This window comes from Calidris pugnax, unplaced genomic scaffold, assembly GCF_001431845.1.
Source record: "Calidris pugnax isolate Ruff unplaced genomic scaffold, ASM143184v1 scaffold11, whole genome shotgun sequence".
Lineage (NCBI taxonomy): Eukaryota > Metazoa > Chordata > Aves > Charadriiformes > Scolopacidae > Calidris > Calidris pugnax.
Genome location: NW_015090803.1, coordinates 13,754,588 through 13,772,503, shown reverse-complemented (window position 1 = coordinate 13,772,503; position 17,916 = coordinate 13,754,588). Strand labels below are relative to the sequence as shown.

The 17,916-nt window shown below is 39.6% G+C and overlaps 1 protein-coding gene across 9 annotated transcripts in view; it reads left to right on the top strand.

Moving 5' to 3' along the window:
• Positions 1-17,916, top strand: part of HDAC9 (histone deacetylase 9) — a 479,210-nt gene that overhangs the window by 282,230 nt on the left and 179,064 nt on the right. The gene's annotated exons all lie outside the window — the stretch shown is intronic.

Genomic DNA, 17,916 nt, shown 5'->3' with positions numbered 1-17,916 from the left:
AATGCCTTATGGAAACAGGAAGCCCAAGTGATTCATGTGCTGAGGAATGCGGGGCGGGGGGGACGGGGCAGCGCTCCCTCTGTTTTTAAAGGCACTCTATGAATTGATTTATTGTCAAAGAAAATAACAAAGCGAGTAGGGAAATTGTTAAGGAAGCTTTCCAGTGGAACATTTCCTTCATATTCCCTTTTGATATGTTTACCTTGTTTTATAGGTTTACTTTTGTTAAGCTAGTTAAAGATTCATTGTATTAAGATCCCCTTTAATATGGATAATCCCAAACTGACCTGGAATCCTTGTCAGGTTTTTTTTCTATTAAAAATATTTATATTTCTAAAGCTGAGGTATTTTAAGGTGCAGTATCCTGTTTCAAAAGAGATAGCTGTTTTGCCAAAATGTAGAAATTGTTCTAAAATATGTTATTAGCATGTGTTGTTTACATTATGCTCTAATATTATTAAATCTCTTATAAAATGTTGCAACTTCTAAAGATACATTATCCTTTTTCCTAGAAGGTCTCCAAACAAATGACTAAATAGTTGCTATAAAATGAAAGGCCTCCTGAAATATAAAGATCATCTTAGATAGGAAAGATTTATTAATTGAGAAAATGTAGGTGATTTTTATGTGCGCTTCATATTTGAACAGAAATCTTTCTCCACTTTGGATGAAAAAAATCACATTCACATTCAAAGAGTGAAGCATAAAAAAAATGAAATTATATGTTTTTCCCATTATGTATAATTTTAATTTTCTTTGAAACCTAACTTCAGCCTCATCAAAAAGGGATAGTGCATCTTTTAAAATACATTTTATCTGGGGAGAAACTTGCAAATGAGAAGACTTTTGTACAATATCACTTCAAAGACATGTATTCACAAAGGACAAAAGATATTTTTGTAACGTCATTCAGGTGAGAAACCCCAATACATTAGTGGACTTTAATTTCAGAATCTTTCAAATTTGGATAAAATTAAAACAGAGAAACTACCTGGAACCAGTGAAAAGGAAAACTGGGTTTAAACAACCACATTTCTAATTGATAATTGTCTCTTACATTTTAAATCTACTGTATTTATTATAATTTACACCCTTAGAGGTGATCTCTTGTTTTGTGTTGTAAATATATTCTGTTTGTATGTTCCCTTTTTTTGCCTTCTGATATAAGTCTCTTCCTTTCTCAAATAAAGTTTTTTTTTAAAAGATCCCCTTTCAGATATCTGACTTTGTGTAAAGTTGATAACTTAGTTGTGCTTTCGCTTTGTATGACCAAATATGTTCGCCACACGTTGTTGAAACAATTCAGGCTTTCAGGAGCAAGGTTTTTATTACACGATTCTTACAATGATTACACAAAGTCTTTTCTTTTTTTTTTTTTTTTTTGGTCTCTCGTTTTATCCTACATCAGCCATTATATAAGTTTTGGTGAATGTGGAAATAGTATCGATGCATGCTCGTTCTCCCATCATGGCATCTGTCCTGAACATGTGTCATACGTTGTACCATATAGGAAAGGTAAAGGTGAATCCCCCTTTCTTGGCTCCTAATCATTCAAAATTCAGCTGAACCGCAATAATTTCCATGACACTTTTAAAATCTGCCCAGAACCCCAAAGGTTTTGATCTGAAACTGAGCATATACTGACCTCTCTGATGTTCCTCAAGACCTTTGCAAAGTTAGAGCCCACCTGTAAACATGCTGGGGAGGAGGGAGCCCACAGACCCCGCAGACTTTAAAGCAGTTGTGTAACACAGTCAAGTCCTGCCTTAGAAACACCAAAGCACTTCCCTGAAGATGTTAAATGCTTTGCTGGTTTGTGGTATTTCCTGAACCTTGCTTCAGATCTACAGAGAAAAATAGTTTGTACTGAAAAAACCTGTCTCTGTTGCTAAAGTACATGAGTTATTACTGCCAAAAGAGTTGAGATAATCGTTGCATTCTGGCTCTTCTAACTTTTCATCTAAATGGCAAAGGCTCTTAACGGCTTCGGTTCTGGAATAATTTTAACTAAAATAAAATGCTCTCAGCAACATAAGTATGTAAGAATAAATATTTCCATAAATCAAATCTAATTATTTTCAGTGATATAACAGCAATGTTTCATCAGTCACACACATATTAGATTAAAAAGCCAAGTTTTAGGTTAGGAAACTTAACTAACATGAACAGTACAGTATCAATACTGCTTGCCCTATTGATTATATATTTAGAATTTTTTACTGCTAAGTCGTGCTTTCAACAGGGGTTTTATTGACATGGCTTTTTTTTTTTTAAAATGCTCATGTGAGAATTAGAAGAGCAGCCGTAAATGTTTTCAATTTACAGCATTCCTGTTTTGGAGGCTACACCTAGGGTTTTTTCTAAATTGTTTGTTTACTGTGCATCAAAGCACCCGTAATGAAGAAAGCAATCATAATGCAATACAATTCACAGTTCCTTTTCCAGGAATGATGTGCATCTCTTCCATCTTTTTTTTTTTTTTTTGAACAATAGATGTTTATTCTCTCCTGCTCTCCAAAAAATAAAGCCAGTGGAGCTGCCAATTTAGAATTATTTACTACTAAATGAGGGAAAATGCTTCAGAATATTTATATACTCAAGACAGGCACACATTGCTGGAATGTAGATACTGTAACATTAGCCTTTTTTTTCACCTTCTGGCATTAACAAAATAGGATTAAAAGCTGAATGCTTCAGCAAAGCAGGAGCACTCCAGGCACTACCACTGCTCATCCTTTCTATTCAGCAATTCATTTGTCCACTATCTTCATTCCATCTTCATTATCATCAGGATCACTAAGACTTACTCCATGTTACTTAAGCCAACTATATATATATATACCCTGTTTTTATCTTCACTGGCATTCTGAGGTAAAAAAAAAAATAAAAATCTATAAACATGAGTCCCAAGCACCAATCTAAAAATGTTTACTTATTTCTCCCCCTTATGAACACTTTGCAATTTGCAGCCAAAATTAGCTAAGCCAAGTTAATTTCCTTATTGTACTCCGTCCCACTAGCAGCATGTCCTACTTATCCACTTAAGAGATGTTTGTTTACCTTTCATTTATTTGTTTAGTTTCTGATTTCCTTATGCAGTTCCCATCATCTGGGTGGTAGTGGGGCTTCTGTACCTCGTTTCTCAGTGGAGAAATACACGTTTAGAACATCATATACTGAATTACTGTTCAGGCAAATGGAAGAAGAGCATCCTGGATAACATTATCGTCTCTATTGCTCTAGCGCAATCCTAGTGATTTTTGTGCAATTTTACCATGCTGTTAGGTAGATGCTGTGCTTTGAATTTGGTAGACTTTGTGCTTTGTAATTGTTTGTTGTTTTTTTTTTTTTTCCTCTCTTCTAACTCAGCCTAATTTGGAATTAGCTTTAAAGGTAAAGGTTGCAGTTGGCTCAAACTGCAGAGCCAGGGGAAAGGCTGGGTTTCTTGGCCACGCTCACGCCCTCACACAGACAGACAGGACTGGGAAGGGGCATCCCTCAGGCACGTCCTGGTTTCTGGTACCAATTTGCTGAGCTCCACTGTCACACGCCTTGTGCTGATTTTGCTTCTGGCCCATAACTCATCCAGGCCCTCCAGGATAACACCCCGGGCTGTCTGGGGGTACGCACGGCTAGTGGAGATCCCCCCCCTTCCAAGGGGTTGCTTCAGGGTAATAGCTTGGTAACCCAAAATCACTCTCCAGCCACGTCTAGTTCTCTGTAATGACTACAAGGCCCTTAGTCACTAAAGTTCTTCTAACAGACCAGGTACTTACGTTTGAGCAATTCAGTGCTTTAATTCGCTGGTTAAATGAGATGGTTTGAGTCTGGCTGTGCAGCCTTTGTGGCATCAGTTTCACTTCACGTTTCCGTAGTTGCCTTGAAGTGACTGTGTTGACTCTTAACAGCCCATGGCCTTGAGATACAAGGGAGGTTGAAGGATACGCTGTTAAAAATGCCCCTCTGCACACTCGCTCCTTCCAAGGTGGTACCATCTTACAAGATTTTTGGCCTTGAGAAGTCCTGTGAAGAGCAGAAGAAATGGAAATGTAAGTTTTGAACAATGTCAGACTTCCAAATAGACCTTCCACCCCCCCTTTCCTCCCTCAACGAGGTTGTACCCGTGTTCTTTTATCTACTAGCTCGACCCACCTTTTCTTTTTTTTTGTGGGCTGCCTTAATTGTCTCCCTTAACGGTGCAGGCAGTGAGAGGGGCACTAACCTCACACCTTCCTGCCATTCCTTGGCTCTGTGGGAGCACAGTCCCAGTAGTTGGATTTGTTATCTGAAAATTTTTCATTCTGCATGAGGAGAAGCTCCATCTGACTACTCAGCCAGCCTTTTGTCATCTTTACTCTTACGCTCCTGTCTGTATCAAGTATTTAACTAGTCTTAAAAAATGTAGGTTTTTATCGAATGCTACAGAAAGGTAGCATTTATACCACTTCTATGTGGAAGCGCATAATAATGAGAATATTTACAAATATTTTTTCTTTCCTAGTTGGATTTGAAAATGAGCCACTTTTTCAAAAAGTATCACATCTACTTCCTTTATAATCGCTAAGGAGATTATTATTTTTGGTTTTCTCTCCTGTTGTAAACTTCCAGTTACAGAAGGCAGTAAGACTTGCTTTCTTGCAAAATTAAATCAATAACTGAATTATCTGACCAACCATATGGCATTACAAAATAGCAAAATTACTTCATTTCACTGATACCAACACAGAGTAATGCTGAGAGTGCTTTTCTTTTTTTTTTTTTTGATCCAAATTTTTTTATGCTTCTTTTCCACCTTCAGATATTTAGGATACAGCAGCTCCATATGTCTGTTACTGCTCCCTTTTGTTAGAGAAGGCAGTGTGTGAGGAGACCGCTGGGGCAACACTAAGCAAAATTAGTTAATCAGGGGTCCCTAACTAGCAGGAATCAAAAGCCTGTAAGTCCAGATCCCAGTAATTAAGGCTTCACATTTTGACAGTCGGATGATACGACTTTCATACCATCAGGCCATTTATTATTTCCCATATCAGACAGCACGGGGTTTTATTATTATTGTCATTGAAGGCGATTATATGTTCTTGGAAAGCTGATTCTTTAAATACTTCATTTTTGGAAGGATTCTGTTTTGACCTCTGAATGTCTGTCTCTCTGTCAGGCACTCGTATGTGTGCGCACACACAAGTTTTCATTCTCCTCCCTTAAAATGTGAGAGTGAGTAAATGCACACCTCAGTATACCGCTGGCTAAACCTTCATAAAGCTCTGTTGTCTCGTGTCCTGCAAGGGCAGCTCAGCCCGACTGCCTCTGAGACATAGGTGCTCTGATGCAGAAAGCAGCACGTAATCTGTCTCCTCTCACCTTCTGGCCTGTGACCTTTGGGTCCCCAGGAGACCCAGGAGGTCTTTCTGTTCATGCTGCCTGTATTTCCTCAGCAAAAGGTCTTGTGAAAATCACAGCCATGAGGTTGCAGCAAGACAGCGATGGCAAGGGCTCGAGAAGGCTTTGCTCAGGTTCTCTGCAAAGCAGCTATGAAACAGGCTGAGAGAGTTGGGCTTGTTCAGCCTGGAGAAGAGGAGGCTCCAGGGAGACCTTATAACCCCTTCCAGTACCTGAAGTGGCTACTGGAGAGATGGGGAGGGACTCTTTATCAGGGAGTGTAGTGACAGGATAAGGGGTAATGGTTTTAAATTGAAAGAGGGGAGACTTAGCTTAGATACTAGAAAGAAATTCTTCACTGTGAGGGTGGTGACACACCAGAACAGGTTTCCCAGAGAAGCTGTGGCTGCTCCATCCCTGGAGGGGTTCAAGGCCAGGCTGGATGGGGCTTTGGGCAACCTGGTCTGGTGGGAGGTGTCCCTGCTCATGGCAGGGGGGTTGGAACTAGATGATCTTTAAGGTCCCTTCCAATTCCAACCATTCTATGATTCTATGAAACATGGAGGATTCGTTCTCCAGCCCTTACCTTGGTCTTTTCCTTTTGCTCCCCCCAAGAAGGGCACTGTGATAGTTTTTCGGTGACAGCTCGCAGATTTTTAAAGCAGATCTCTGTTATCAAACAGACCCGAAAGGAGCACGGGGCAGAAACTGGGCAATGCTCTCCGGCTGTGTGCAGAGGGACAGCTTCCAAAACCAGCTGCTTCTCAGGCTTGCTCTCCTCGATCTTCCTCTCCTGAAAAATACAAGTTGAAGAGTTTCTATACACCAGAGAGCATGGCTTCATCACTCAGCTGCCTGACTGCACACGGGGACAGGTGGTGATCAGGTCTCCCTCATTTGTCACCCATTTTGGTCCATTTTGAGACCTTCCCTTAGAGCATCAAAGGCTCCCAAGCTCAACAGCACATCCCTTGACATCTTCCTTTTTTTATAGAACTTTCTGATTCTCGCCATTTACCTACATTTGTACACATCTTCTGTCATAGTTTCCGATTAGTTTCTGTGTAGATTTAAGTTTTCTTAAGCTAATGCAGAGAGCTTCAAAGCTTCTCTGTTAGTGTTTTTGACAAAAAAAATAAAAATGGCAGCACTGAATGCAGGTGCCATCACCACAGGCTCAGTTCAGGGACACCTCACTTGAATAGCTCTTGTTTGGCCACTTCTGCAGGTATTTAGGCCTTGCTAAGGATGCTAATGATTTCAATTAAAATACATGCAGTGTTATATGCTTTGAGCTATGTGAGTCTTTTCATAAGAATCTCCATCCCTTCTCAGGTGAGCTCTGAGAACACAAACACAGGCAGCACGGGACCAGGAAGAATAAAAGAGAGAGGAACAAGATTCGTTCCTGCAGCAAGAGACTGCGGATGAGCACGGGGGCTGTTACTTACTCTTGTTGATGGATAATGCACTAACCATGCAGGCTGCTCATTTTCCAAAGTTCTTCTCTGAAAAGCTGGATTTCAGTTGACTGCTTTCAAGTTAGGTACTATTATACGTCACTATTATCATAGCTTGGACCTTCCTGTAATCCTTCCTTTCACCTCTCTGCCCCTTTCCCTACAGCTTTTAATGAAAGAAAAAAAACTCAAAGCACAAACAGACTAATTTTCAGATTCTGCTTCCATGTGAGAACCTGTAATTTGATCAGAAGCTCCATCAAGGATGAGCAGACCAGGGCACATCGAAGCCCACACTCGTTCCCAGCTCTGTCTGGGTCCAACCTGGTGAGCAATCCAGTAGCTGCACTCTCAAGCCTTGCACTGTTTTGTTGGCAAGTGGTTCCTGCAGCCGTTGGCCACTGAGATGCTTTCAAGCTGTGATTCAGTTGGCATCAAGCACATTCAAAGAGGCAGTGGGTTCTGTCTGGTGGGATGCCGTACCTGCAGGAGCACAGCGTTTGTGAAGCTGCCGTCATAAAGGTGAGCTGCAGGTGGTCACCACAGAGAGACAGTTTCATAACAGAGTTTCCTTCATAGATTTTTTCAGTAGCCAGTCAGAGACCATGACTAAGTGGATCATCTAAGCCTGAAAGGATACTGAGAACTTCGCTGGTCAATGGCAGGAAGAAGTCTGTGTTTGCTTTTCTTACTGTCATGGCCACCCCCACATTTAGTTTCATTGCAAAAAGGCTGAATTTTAACTTATCAGCTCAAAGCGGGTTAGGTACATTAAAGAAGAAAAACTTTTGGAAGCTATTTACATTTCCTTACCAGGGTCAGCTCTACTGTGTCCACCTGCTGTCCTGCATGGTTACCCAGCTAGCGATTAAGGAAATCACAAGGCAGGGTACTTCATGTTTGATGCATAGCAAGTTATTACTCATGTAGTGCTGGTATTTACTATTTTTTCTTCCTTCTGCTTTAAAATAGATGATAAGTACTGAAAAGAAAAAAAAAAAAAAAAAAAAAGACTTTTCAGGTGAGGGGCTTAGAAATGGAGGCGGATTTGGCAAGTTGGAAAGGAGAGACACAATCCCACTGAGGTTAGTGGCATTCAAGCTGCAGAATCCTGTAAATGCAATGGTAACTTACATCAAGAAGGACCAATATACACCTATTTTGTTCTTCTATGTTACAAAGTTCATCCATTGAACTAAGAACTCAGGCCTAACAAAGTGTAAGATTCCATCCCTGCAGCTGCCTACACAGCCAAGATACTCCATGCAAAATAGGAAGCTGGAAAATAGTGTCTCATGACTTGATCCCTACCGAAAACCAGACCCGCTCCCCAGCTGTGGCCTTCCCCACAGATCACTGTGACAGGATCAGCAATGAACAACTACCAATCACGACTGCTGCTGTCCTCCATCCCTGCCTCCTGTAGCTTCTAAGAAGTGCTGTGCTGGAGGAGGTCCTCGGGGGACCCAGGTCTTTGGACGAGGAATAGGAACCAGAGCAGAAAAAAAACAAACGGCCAAGTCCTGTGGTCTGAGTAATTCACCAAGTGCATCACCAACAGCAGCACTGAATTACTTTAACACTGGCAGAAGCCACGGGACTGAATTTCACACACTTTGTTAAGTACACAACAGCATTATAAGAGCCAGGGAGCAGGGTGAGCGGATGGGGATGCATCCTCCTCACTCCAGCTCTGCTGTGGCACGTAATGGTGAGGTGGGTGAAGCAGCAGCCATAAAACATCTTAGAGGACACCTTGTAGTTAGGCTTGAGAGCCCTTCTTGGCTCAGAGAGGAGCTCCGTCTCCTCCTGAAGTTGACAACATTCCTGGAGCCAGAGGCTCCAGATTCCTACCTGCTGCAAAGAACTTCATACAAGATGGTAACAAGGGATGAAGTGCTTTGGCTTTTAACTGATAGTTTTAACCCATTTTATAGAAAGTTCAGGCTAAATTTAAGTTGAAATGCACTGATCCTTTCAGGGAACAGAAGAGTTCAGATAGTTAAACGTTGTTAAAAAAAGAAAAGACCCTTGCCAGCTCCTACCAACATGAGCCATTGGTTTTCCTGTCATTGTTCACTCCTTTAATTATTTCACAGACACTGTTAAACACAAGTTTTGCTGATCAAGTAATGGAGATTAGTTAGTAAAGAAAGTATTCAAAGGAGTAGAAGAAAAATCCCCCCAATTCCAAATTCTCCATCCTGACTACACCTTTAATCTCACTTCAATAGCTTGGGAAATACTATAACCACTAAAGATTGAGCCAAGAGTATCAATATTCTGTCATCTTTGTTCCAGTCCTTCTTAAAGATAAATTGACCTTTATTTTTCCAGCTGGAAGTTTGTACTTTGATTTCATTGAATTATTGTCAATTACTAAACTTAATACAGTAGTTCAGTGCTAGACCTAAAATCAGAAGCACTGAAGTTTCTGTTCCTTCTTATCTGAGCATTCTGGGCCAAGGAGATAGATAAAGTGAAGATGGAATATCTAAAATGTTTATGAAATTATCCAGTATATATTTCACCAGAAAACGGTGAGATCCATTTTTAATTTACTTTCATGGACACGTTTTCATGTGATGAGATGGCTTTTCCCAGATTCTTAGTTCTGTTCGTGCTAAGAGCATTTTGCAGAATTTATCATTTATAGGAAGTGTTCCTGTGTGTCATCTCCTAAAAATCTCAAGGACTGGACATTGAAATCAGCGATCTCACTGATAATGAGCTCCTTCCAAACTGACCTGCAGCCTTTTTCCTATTGTGCAAAACCATAACAGAAGCACCCGTGATTTCATTTGGCATAATCAGCCACTGAAAGATGAGTTGGAAACAGATTAGCAAGGGTTCTAGTTGATCTTAATAGCGCAGCGACAAGTACATTCAAGGATGACAGATGATCCCTCTGACTAGCAATTCTTCGTATTATGGCATGGATAAACATGCTGTCTTTTCTAAAAACTGGTCATGAAAACAATGAAATTTGAGTTCCTATTTCTGCGGAAAACAGAGCTGAAACAAAAATTCATTTTTAGTATGTGTTTGGAGAGCCTGGCTATTGCAAAAGACTGACAGAGACATGTTAGGATCCCAGTTTGTAAGACACCCAAGACACTCTTCACATTACTGGGAGGATTTTGTTTTTTTCCTCTGAATGAGAGCATCAGCACTACCCTTCAATGTAAACCCAGTAACGCTTCCTGAATGTTCACATGCCCAGGGCATTTTGAGCTGCACCTTTACAAATAAATAAATAAGGAATTAACTTGTTTGGCATTTCAGGCCAATGACCAAAGCCAGGGAGCCCGGTGAGCGTGCTACTATATTCCCTTTAACTTTATTTTTGTGGGCATCATGCATTTTTAAAATGGTTATACATTTCCCCCAACCAATGTGATATAAAAGATTTACTGTTACAGTTTGTGTGTGGCCAGGCAACAGCATATGGAAAACATGTTTCCTGCTATTTAATTTAATTACTCTAATCACGTGCCAGCCCCGGGCATGTCATTCTGGACCTCTGAGGCTCTTTGTCTGTCAAAGAGATGGACAATATCTTGGCTTTGTTTAGTTGCTCTGCAGGCTGCAGATAAAACCACTGAAATACTGACTGTTTGTTTAACCAAAACTTTACATTTTAACCATTTGGCTTTGATTTTTTGTTTTACAAGAAAAGATGACATTTTGGCCTTGGTGAGCTGAAAAGGAAATATTAGGGATATGAAGAAGAACTGTCACTTTCGGGGCTTAATAGATGAAAAAGAATACTCTAGCCTTCTGGTCAGAAATCAGCTTTGTTAGCAGAAACTTAAGACATGTATCGCTGTTATTTTAGAGTTGCCTGTTAGCAAGGGCAGCTGGAAAAGTCGGGCTTGTAACTGCTCCATTCTAATAGGGTTAGCTCTTCATTCAGCAGTTTCAGTAGATTTTAGTTTCTTTAATTTTGATAGATGAAACTGTAATGGGTGAAACGAATTACAATTCCATAGCAAATTATTGTAGCAATAATGTTGCATCCTGGTATAAGTTAGCTTTTATGTTAACACCCTGAAGTTATTTTTATGTAAGGAAGACTTTAAAATTACAGCTTTAAGTCTTTTGACAAAAATTTAAGAGCAGGTAGGCAGATTACAGTACTTCATTCATATTACAAACCCCAAATCTACAGAGAAATTAATCACACACTTAGCTTTAAGTATGTGCTTAACACCACCACTTCCTTCACTTGTAAGCAAGTGCTCAAGTCTCCATGTTTTCCTGTGCCCAGAAGTGATATTAAAGAATACTTTAGACTATATGGGGATATAATTTCTAACAATCATGCTGTCAAAAGAGGAAAGAACAAGAACCAGCTTTTAATCAAATTAGTTCCATCTTCTAAAGAATTACTACACATGGAAAGAATTGTCTATTCTTACATTTTTGGAAACTGAATGAACTTCAGTTACTGTAAGTTTCAACAGTAAATTAATCTACTTCTTTACATGGTAGTGTGCCAGCGTCCTACCAGAGTAGTTTTCAAGCTGCATGGCATGGGAGAGGGTGAGCAGAAGGTCTATGAATATGCTTTCCAGAGGTCTGCACCGTCAGAGGAAAACATTGGACAGGATGGGATGCTAAAAAGGAAAGTGTCCCTCTGAGCAGATTTACATATTTCTGATATTTCAATGTATGGTTCTCCAACTGGCTCCCCCCCTCCCCGTTTTCTAGCTGAATCAGTAAGATACAAAGAAGTAAAAATTATTTCCTCTGAGTTGTACAGTACAGCAATACAAGAATGAAAAATGTTGTATGCTGAATTACAGCTCCTGTCCCATTTAGCTTTGAGCTAACCACTAGATGACACTACTTCCCACTTACTTAACAGGTGTGGGTATATGCTCCCATCTCTCTATATACCAGTTCATATATTTACATGCTTCTAGACCAAAGAACTTCAAAAAGAACATAGTACAGGGAATGCCTTCACCACAATACATTTTGATTAATTTTGTGTATATACACAAAGATATTTAGGTGTGTGCATGAAGGTGTACACAAGCATTACAAGCAGTACGCATGTGTCTTTGTACATTTATAGAAAATATATATTATAACTCACTCTGTGAGTCTTCAGGGTGTTGTAACTCACCAAGTGTTGATGACAGCTCTACTTAAAAGAAACCAGAAGAACTCCAAGAAAAACTCAATAGGCTGGAGTTTGTGGAGAACATTCCCCTTGTTCCCTACCTCTCCCGTGCCCTCAGAAAAAAAAAAAAAAAAAAAAAAAAAAAAACATTTTAGCACAATTTTTTTAAGATAGAATGGGAACATTTTTTGAGGGTTTAATATTTTTCCTAGAACTTTTTTTTTTTTTTTTTTTTTTTTTTTTTTTTTCTGAGCAAAGAAAAAAAAAAAAAAAAAAAAAAAAAAAAAAAAGGATACTATATTGGCTTCTATAGTGTGATTCTGGAAAGACTAGACTTAGGGAAAAATATCACGCTGAGGAGTCAGGCTGCACTGTTCAAGTCCAAAAATGACAAACGGTGAGGAGAAGGAGAAAGACAGAGAAGGGGTGTCCTGCATATCCATAAGGCGGCTGCCGCCGCTGTGGTTTTTAAATTAGGAATAATGAACTTTCCAGAAGGGTGTGTGGAAAGAATCCCACGTTTCTAAAAGCCTGATTTTCAGAAATCCAGAAGCTCCAGATGACTTGAAAAACAGCTCCTCCAAAGTTATATTTATGCTACTAAATTGCACGCACAAGGTCACGAGGGTATAGGACTGGAGTAATCGCACCTTCCGATACGCTTTTATTTTTGCCTATGTCAACAAACATCTCCCTTCTTTAAGATTTGTCTCAGTGATTTATAACACATTTGCTCTATATGAGCTATAACCGTAACGCGCAGGTTGTGTGATATACTTCATTTAAAGAGTATTTTGAATGGCCATACTAAAACACGTCTTCAAAGTCTGTCTGTCATCCACTAGTGTGACAAGGCACTGCTCACAGCCAAAGCAAAATTAACAATTACTTTTTGGTTTAGGGATCTAAATTTAAAATATTAAAAGTCGTTTTCCCTTTGCACTTGCTTTAACCCTGGTCCCCCATGGCTGTGGCAACGAGGGTTGGGTAAAACCTAATCCTCCATCTCATCAGGGCATTAGTACCTCTGTCCTGCTGCAGAGGGGGAGCTGGGAGAGGGAGGGTGACCCTCCTTCCCTTGGTGAGATGCTCTGCCCTGTTTACATTTCACATTCCACCCCAACCCATTATTTTAGCATTGCATCTTCTGTTCTACTGCAAAGAGCTGCTACTAAAATGTAGTAAAGCTTTACAGTCATGTAATACGAAATCCATAGAGTGTCAGTGTTAAACTAAATTAGCGAGCAAGGTATTTCTGCTTATAAGCTACTTTTTTTTACATCGTTTGTCATAAAATACAAGCTCAATTGCTGATTTGTAGTGCTTCAAGAAATTACATTGCCTTAACAGCGTCAGTTTTGCTGTATCTATATGACAATTCTGTTAATGCAACATTTCCCATAGTTCTGTCAAATATTTGGAAATTGAACTTACAGATAAAAATCTGTCCCATTCACAACTGAATTCTCCCAGGTTACAGCAGTGTAAGTCCCTAGTCCCTATAAAAGCGCAGCGATACACCACAGACAGAGCGACATATTTGCAAAATTATGTTGCCAAGTCATTTGTCAACAAAAAGAGATATGTTTACCTGTTTGCAGCCAACAACTTAACGAGATCTATGCAATAACTGAGATTTTCTCAGCAGTTTAAGGGTGCCCAAGTCCCCAGAAACAACTATGGCTGGAATCAAGGCTACCTAAATTGCCACCATAAGCAATGTAGTCAAAATCAAAGGTATAGTTTTATCCTGTGCATGTGTTATTTGGACAGGTTAATTTATTGGGGATTATGGATCTGAGGAGAAAAGACATCTAATTTTAAACAAAAAATAAGAGAAAGGATGAGAAATAACATGTTACCCAGAGGTTTTGCCTGTTTATTAAAATGATGTCTTGAATTTAATCTAAACAAGTGTAATTACTTTTTCAGACTGTGATTTCCTCTGCAAATCTTGTGCTCTAATATTTCACTTAGACAGGACATTTATGTGAATTGCTTCTTTTTCACCAATTTCCTACAGTTTCTTAAATTTGTCAGTAAACTCGCTTGAGCCTCCCTCCGGAGGCTGGTTAAGAAGGGAAAAAGCTCTGTGCTCTATTCGTGGCTAAGCAGGAGATCCAGGAAGGTTGGCTAGGACAGACCAAAGCAGCAAGGCAAGAAAGCAGCTTCTCTTCAGACCTGAATCTGGGACTTGCTGCAGTAAGAATTCCCTGTTGATGCGTATGCTGCATGAGTAGGGACAAGTTTCCCCGCTCAGTCTGACTGTAAAAGCACACAGTGCTTGCATTGCTTTTGAAGGGAAAGCCATTAAAAAAAAAAAAAAAAAAAAAAAACAAAAAAAAAAAAAGTTGTTTTCAGTCACTTTTGTTCTCTCCCTCTGACAAAAGGACTTCAAGTTATACTGAGGCCAGAGACACAGTCCTTTGGGGCTACCCTCTTCCCTTTCTCAGGAGGAAAGCAGCCTGGCTATACCTGCTACGCTTGTGGAAAAGAAATTATGACTTAATGGTGTTTCACTCTTGCCCTGCAGCAATGGACTTCTTGTTAGCTGGGTCTGAGATGGCAGCAGGAAAGAAAATAGTCATTTGCAAGGCAGCAAAACAACCTCAGAATACAAAACGTTTGAGCAATCAAATGGACACAAACCAAATCCAGACAGTGGAAGGTAACACGGGCAGCTTTGCACAGCGCTGGAGATGGAGATAAAGTATTTATAAGCAAATGCTTCAAAGTCCTCCCCCCTCTCACTCCCACGTATTGCCAAAGCATTTTGGAGCAATTCAAACAGTGACTGAGGTAACGAGCAGCCAAAAGCTGCCTTCACGTCTACCTGGGACACATTTTGAGTGTCTTGCTGTCCTAAGTGCTGCTTCTGTACTAAACCTTGTCACAGACTATATCAAACTATCAATTCTGATGAGTGGTATGGAGCAGCACTCTTCCAAATGTGTTTTAAACTGAGCATATACCAGTGGAGTAAAAAAAGAGTTTTATTTTCAATAAGGAGAAGGAAAAAAAAAAAATAAAGTATCTTTCCATGCTTAGCTCTTCAGGCATTTTATAGCAAGGAGCTGTTAGGAGGAGTTACTGCTTCCCCACACCTTCTATAGCACCAAGAATTCCTTTTAGGCTAATCTGAAGACAAAACCATTCAGTATTAAGCAAAGTCCTATGACAACGCAATGAGATTTTGATGATGACAGATATGGATTTTATCTGACAGTTTTAAATCTACATTTTACCTAAGGCAGCAATGGTGAGGTTCTTCCGTACATAGAATCATATGTGGTGATGCTTCCTGCAAATGGTAAGGTATGTTTCTGAGTTCACAAGGAATGCAAGAGACCACACAGGCAAAGAAAGAAAAAAAACCAACAAAACAAAACACAACAAACAACAAAGCAAAAAAGAAAAAAGCCACAAGAGACAAGGGGAAAAAAAAAAGATAAAAGCATCAGCAGATAAAAAAAAGAAACAGCTTCAGTCTTCCTAGAAGGAAGCTCCTGAATTTTGAAAACTAAAAGATGGAGCTATATGAAACTATCCCTGTGAAATGTGTTACACCTACAGCACACTCCCTTTGTAGCAGCTGATCATTTTACTAAAATCATTGTAATAGCCAGTTTTATGCGCTTGAGGTAGCGAGTAGTGTCCAAGGCACAAGATTTATAGTTTGCTCCGGGTATAATGGTATGAGAGGAACTGGCTGCCAAATGGGACTGTGATTTGAAGAGGGCGCCTTTGGTTTGGTAGGTGGTGTGTTTGTTCTGTGGCTGGAGCTCACTAGAAGAAGTTGTTTGATGCACTGGCCAACGATAACTATCTTGGGAGAGGGAGAAACCCAAATCCTCCCAGTTTCAAGGAGAGAGCAGAATGAAATACTTGGGTATGTGGAAAAAAAAAGAAGATGACAAACTCCATGGCGACATGAAGTAGATCAAGTCATGGGGCACTTTGTGGTTTATCACTTAAAAAAAAAATAAAAAAAGATTTATTGACCCCCAAATCATGGTAATTTTTAGTATTAAATGGACCTCTTTTGAAGACTAAGCTGCTTGAGAAAAGGAGACAGTAGTTTTGGACCGGAGCCCTCAGCCTTAGAAATAACACTGCTGGTTTGGCTCTGCTTCCAATATTGTTGCCTAGTTTTAAAGCTTTTCAGCAGGACTTCGCTCCAGTCTGGTGACCAGCATGAATCACTGTGGAGTAGATTAACACAGTGTTTTCCCAAGTGTCTAATCTCATTTTAGGATCAGAATACAAACAGCAGCAAAACATCCTGAAGACCCAAGGAGTCCTAGGAACAAGCCCGGCAGTTCGGCCCCAGTCGGCGTTTGCGTTAACTCGGGCTCTGCAGCATCCCTGGGAGTGTCCAGAATTCTTCGAAAGTCCCAAAATTTCTGCTCTGACCTAAAGCTTTACCTTCGCACGCTGAGCACAGCTCTTGGCTTGCCTGTAAGAATGGTGTTATATGTATAACATCTTATCCCCTAAATCCCGCCTGCTGAGTGGATTCTTCCTTTCAAGCTCGCTTTTTATTGCTAGAGGGAGAGTTTTTTGGAGGAGCTGTGTCTATATTCCTTCTCTTCCGCTTGATGTTTTTTTCTGCTATTTTAACACTCCTAAAAATCAAGGAAGATCTTTGCACTTTTGAACCAGCTTCAGTCCTTCCAAGAGGCAGTGGCTGAGAGACACTGATTGAAAGTTTGCTGAACTGTTTTCCTACTTCTACAAGGAGGAGACTGGGCTAGTCAAATGCAGATTAAGGTGTTTTCAAGTTGTTAACCCAAAAAATTCCTTTATTGTTGCTGGATTTGGCATTTTGACATCAAGAAATTGATCAATATAATTTAAAAAAATAAAACAAAATAAATCTGTGGCCCATGCATGAGAATTAGGAAGTATAAATAGAATTAGGAAAGGGAGCAATAAGCGATTCCAAGTCACTGATGCCAAAAGGAATACGTGCACGAAGGGACAACGGTAAAAGATGAGACCAGGAACAATAAAGCAAGCATAGAAATGAAGAAGGACAAGTTAGGCACTAGGAATGCTCTAAACTAGTTCAGGTCACTGGCTATCACAATATGTATGGACTTCTGTGAATTAATTTTAAGTAAAACCACTGAAGTGCTCAGGCACCTAGTGTGAAGATGCCTGTAAGTATGTGGGCAGCTTCCTCACAGATCCATGCAAGTAATGCAAATGTGTTCTCTGCTATCTAATGAAAACATTTGTCTATTTACTTATGTATGCAAAGCCAACAACAACAACGAACTCATGTGTGGGAGGAGTCTGCATAACTAATGGTGGAGACAGCAGACAGTCCCCTCAGGAGGCAGGAGATGTGTCACAAAGTCACTTTATATATTCTCAGGATTATTATATACTTCTCCCTGTGTTAAAGGATGATAGGTTTGTTTACACAAAGCAACAACAACAAAATTTGTATGCAAAATTCCTAGCTTTCTGAAATAAACAGCTGAAGTGAGGGTTCCTTAGAAACATATAATTTGAAAAACTGCTAACAATATTTTGACATGTTACAAATTAAAATAAGTACACATTTTTGCATGTCACTCCGCTGCCTTTTTTCGTGTTAGTTAGGTCAGAACTAAAAAAAAAAAAAAAAAAAAAAAAAAAAAAAAAAAAAAAAAAAAAAAATACATGGACTGCAGTAAGTACCATAATATAAAATTATATGTTGATTTTTCCATGGGCTATTAATATCTTGTTACTGTGAGACTGTGCTGGTTGGTGGTTTCTGGCTTAGTGGTGTTTGACTTGTAGGTAAAGGAAAAAAGAAAAAAAATAGAACAAGACCACCTCTGACATGCATACTGACCTCCAACTGCTATTTTATGTAACTTATTTTTGGTTATTTCCGCATCTTCACCTTTAATTGAAATTAAATAGCGTTATATCTTCTTAGCATGGATACATTCT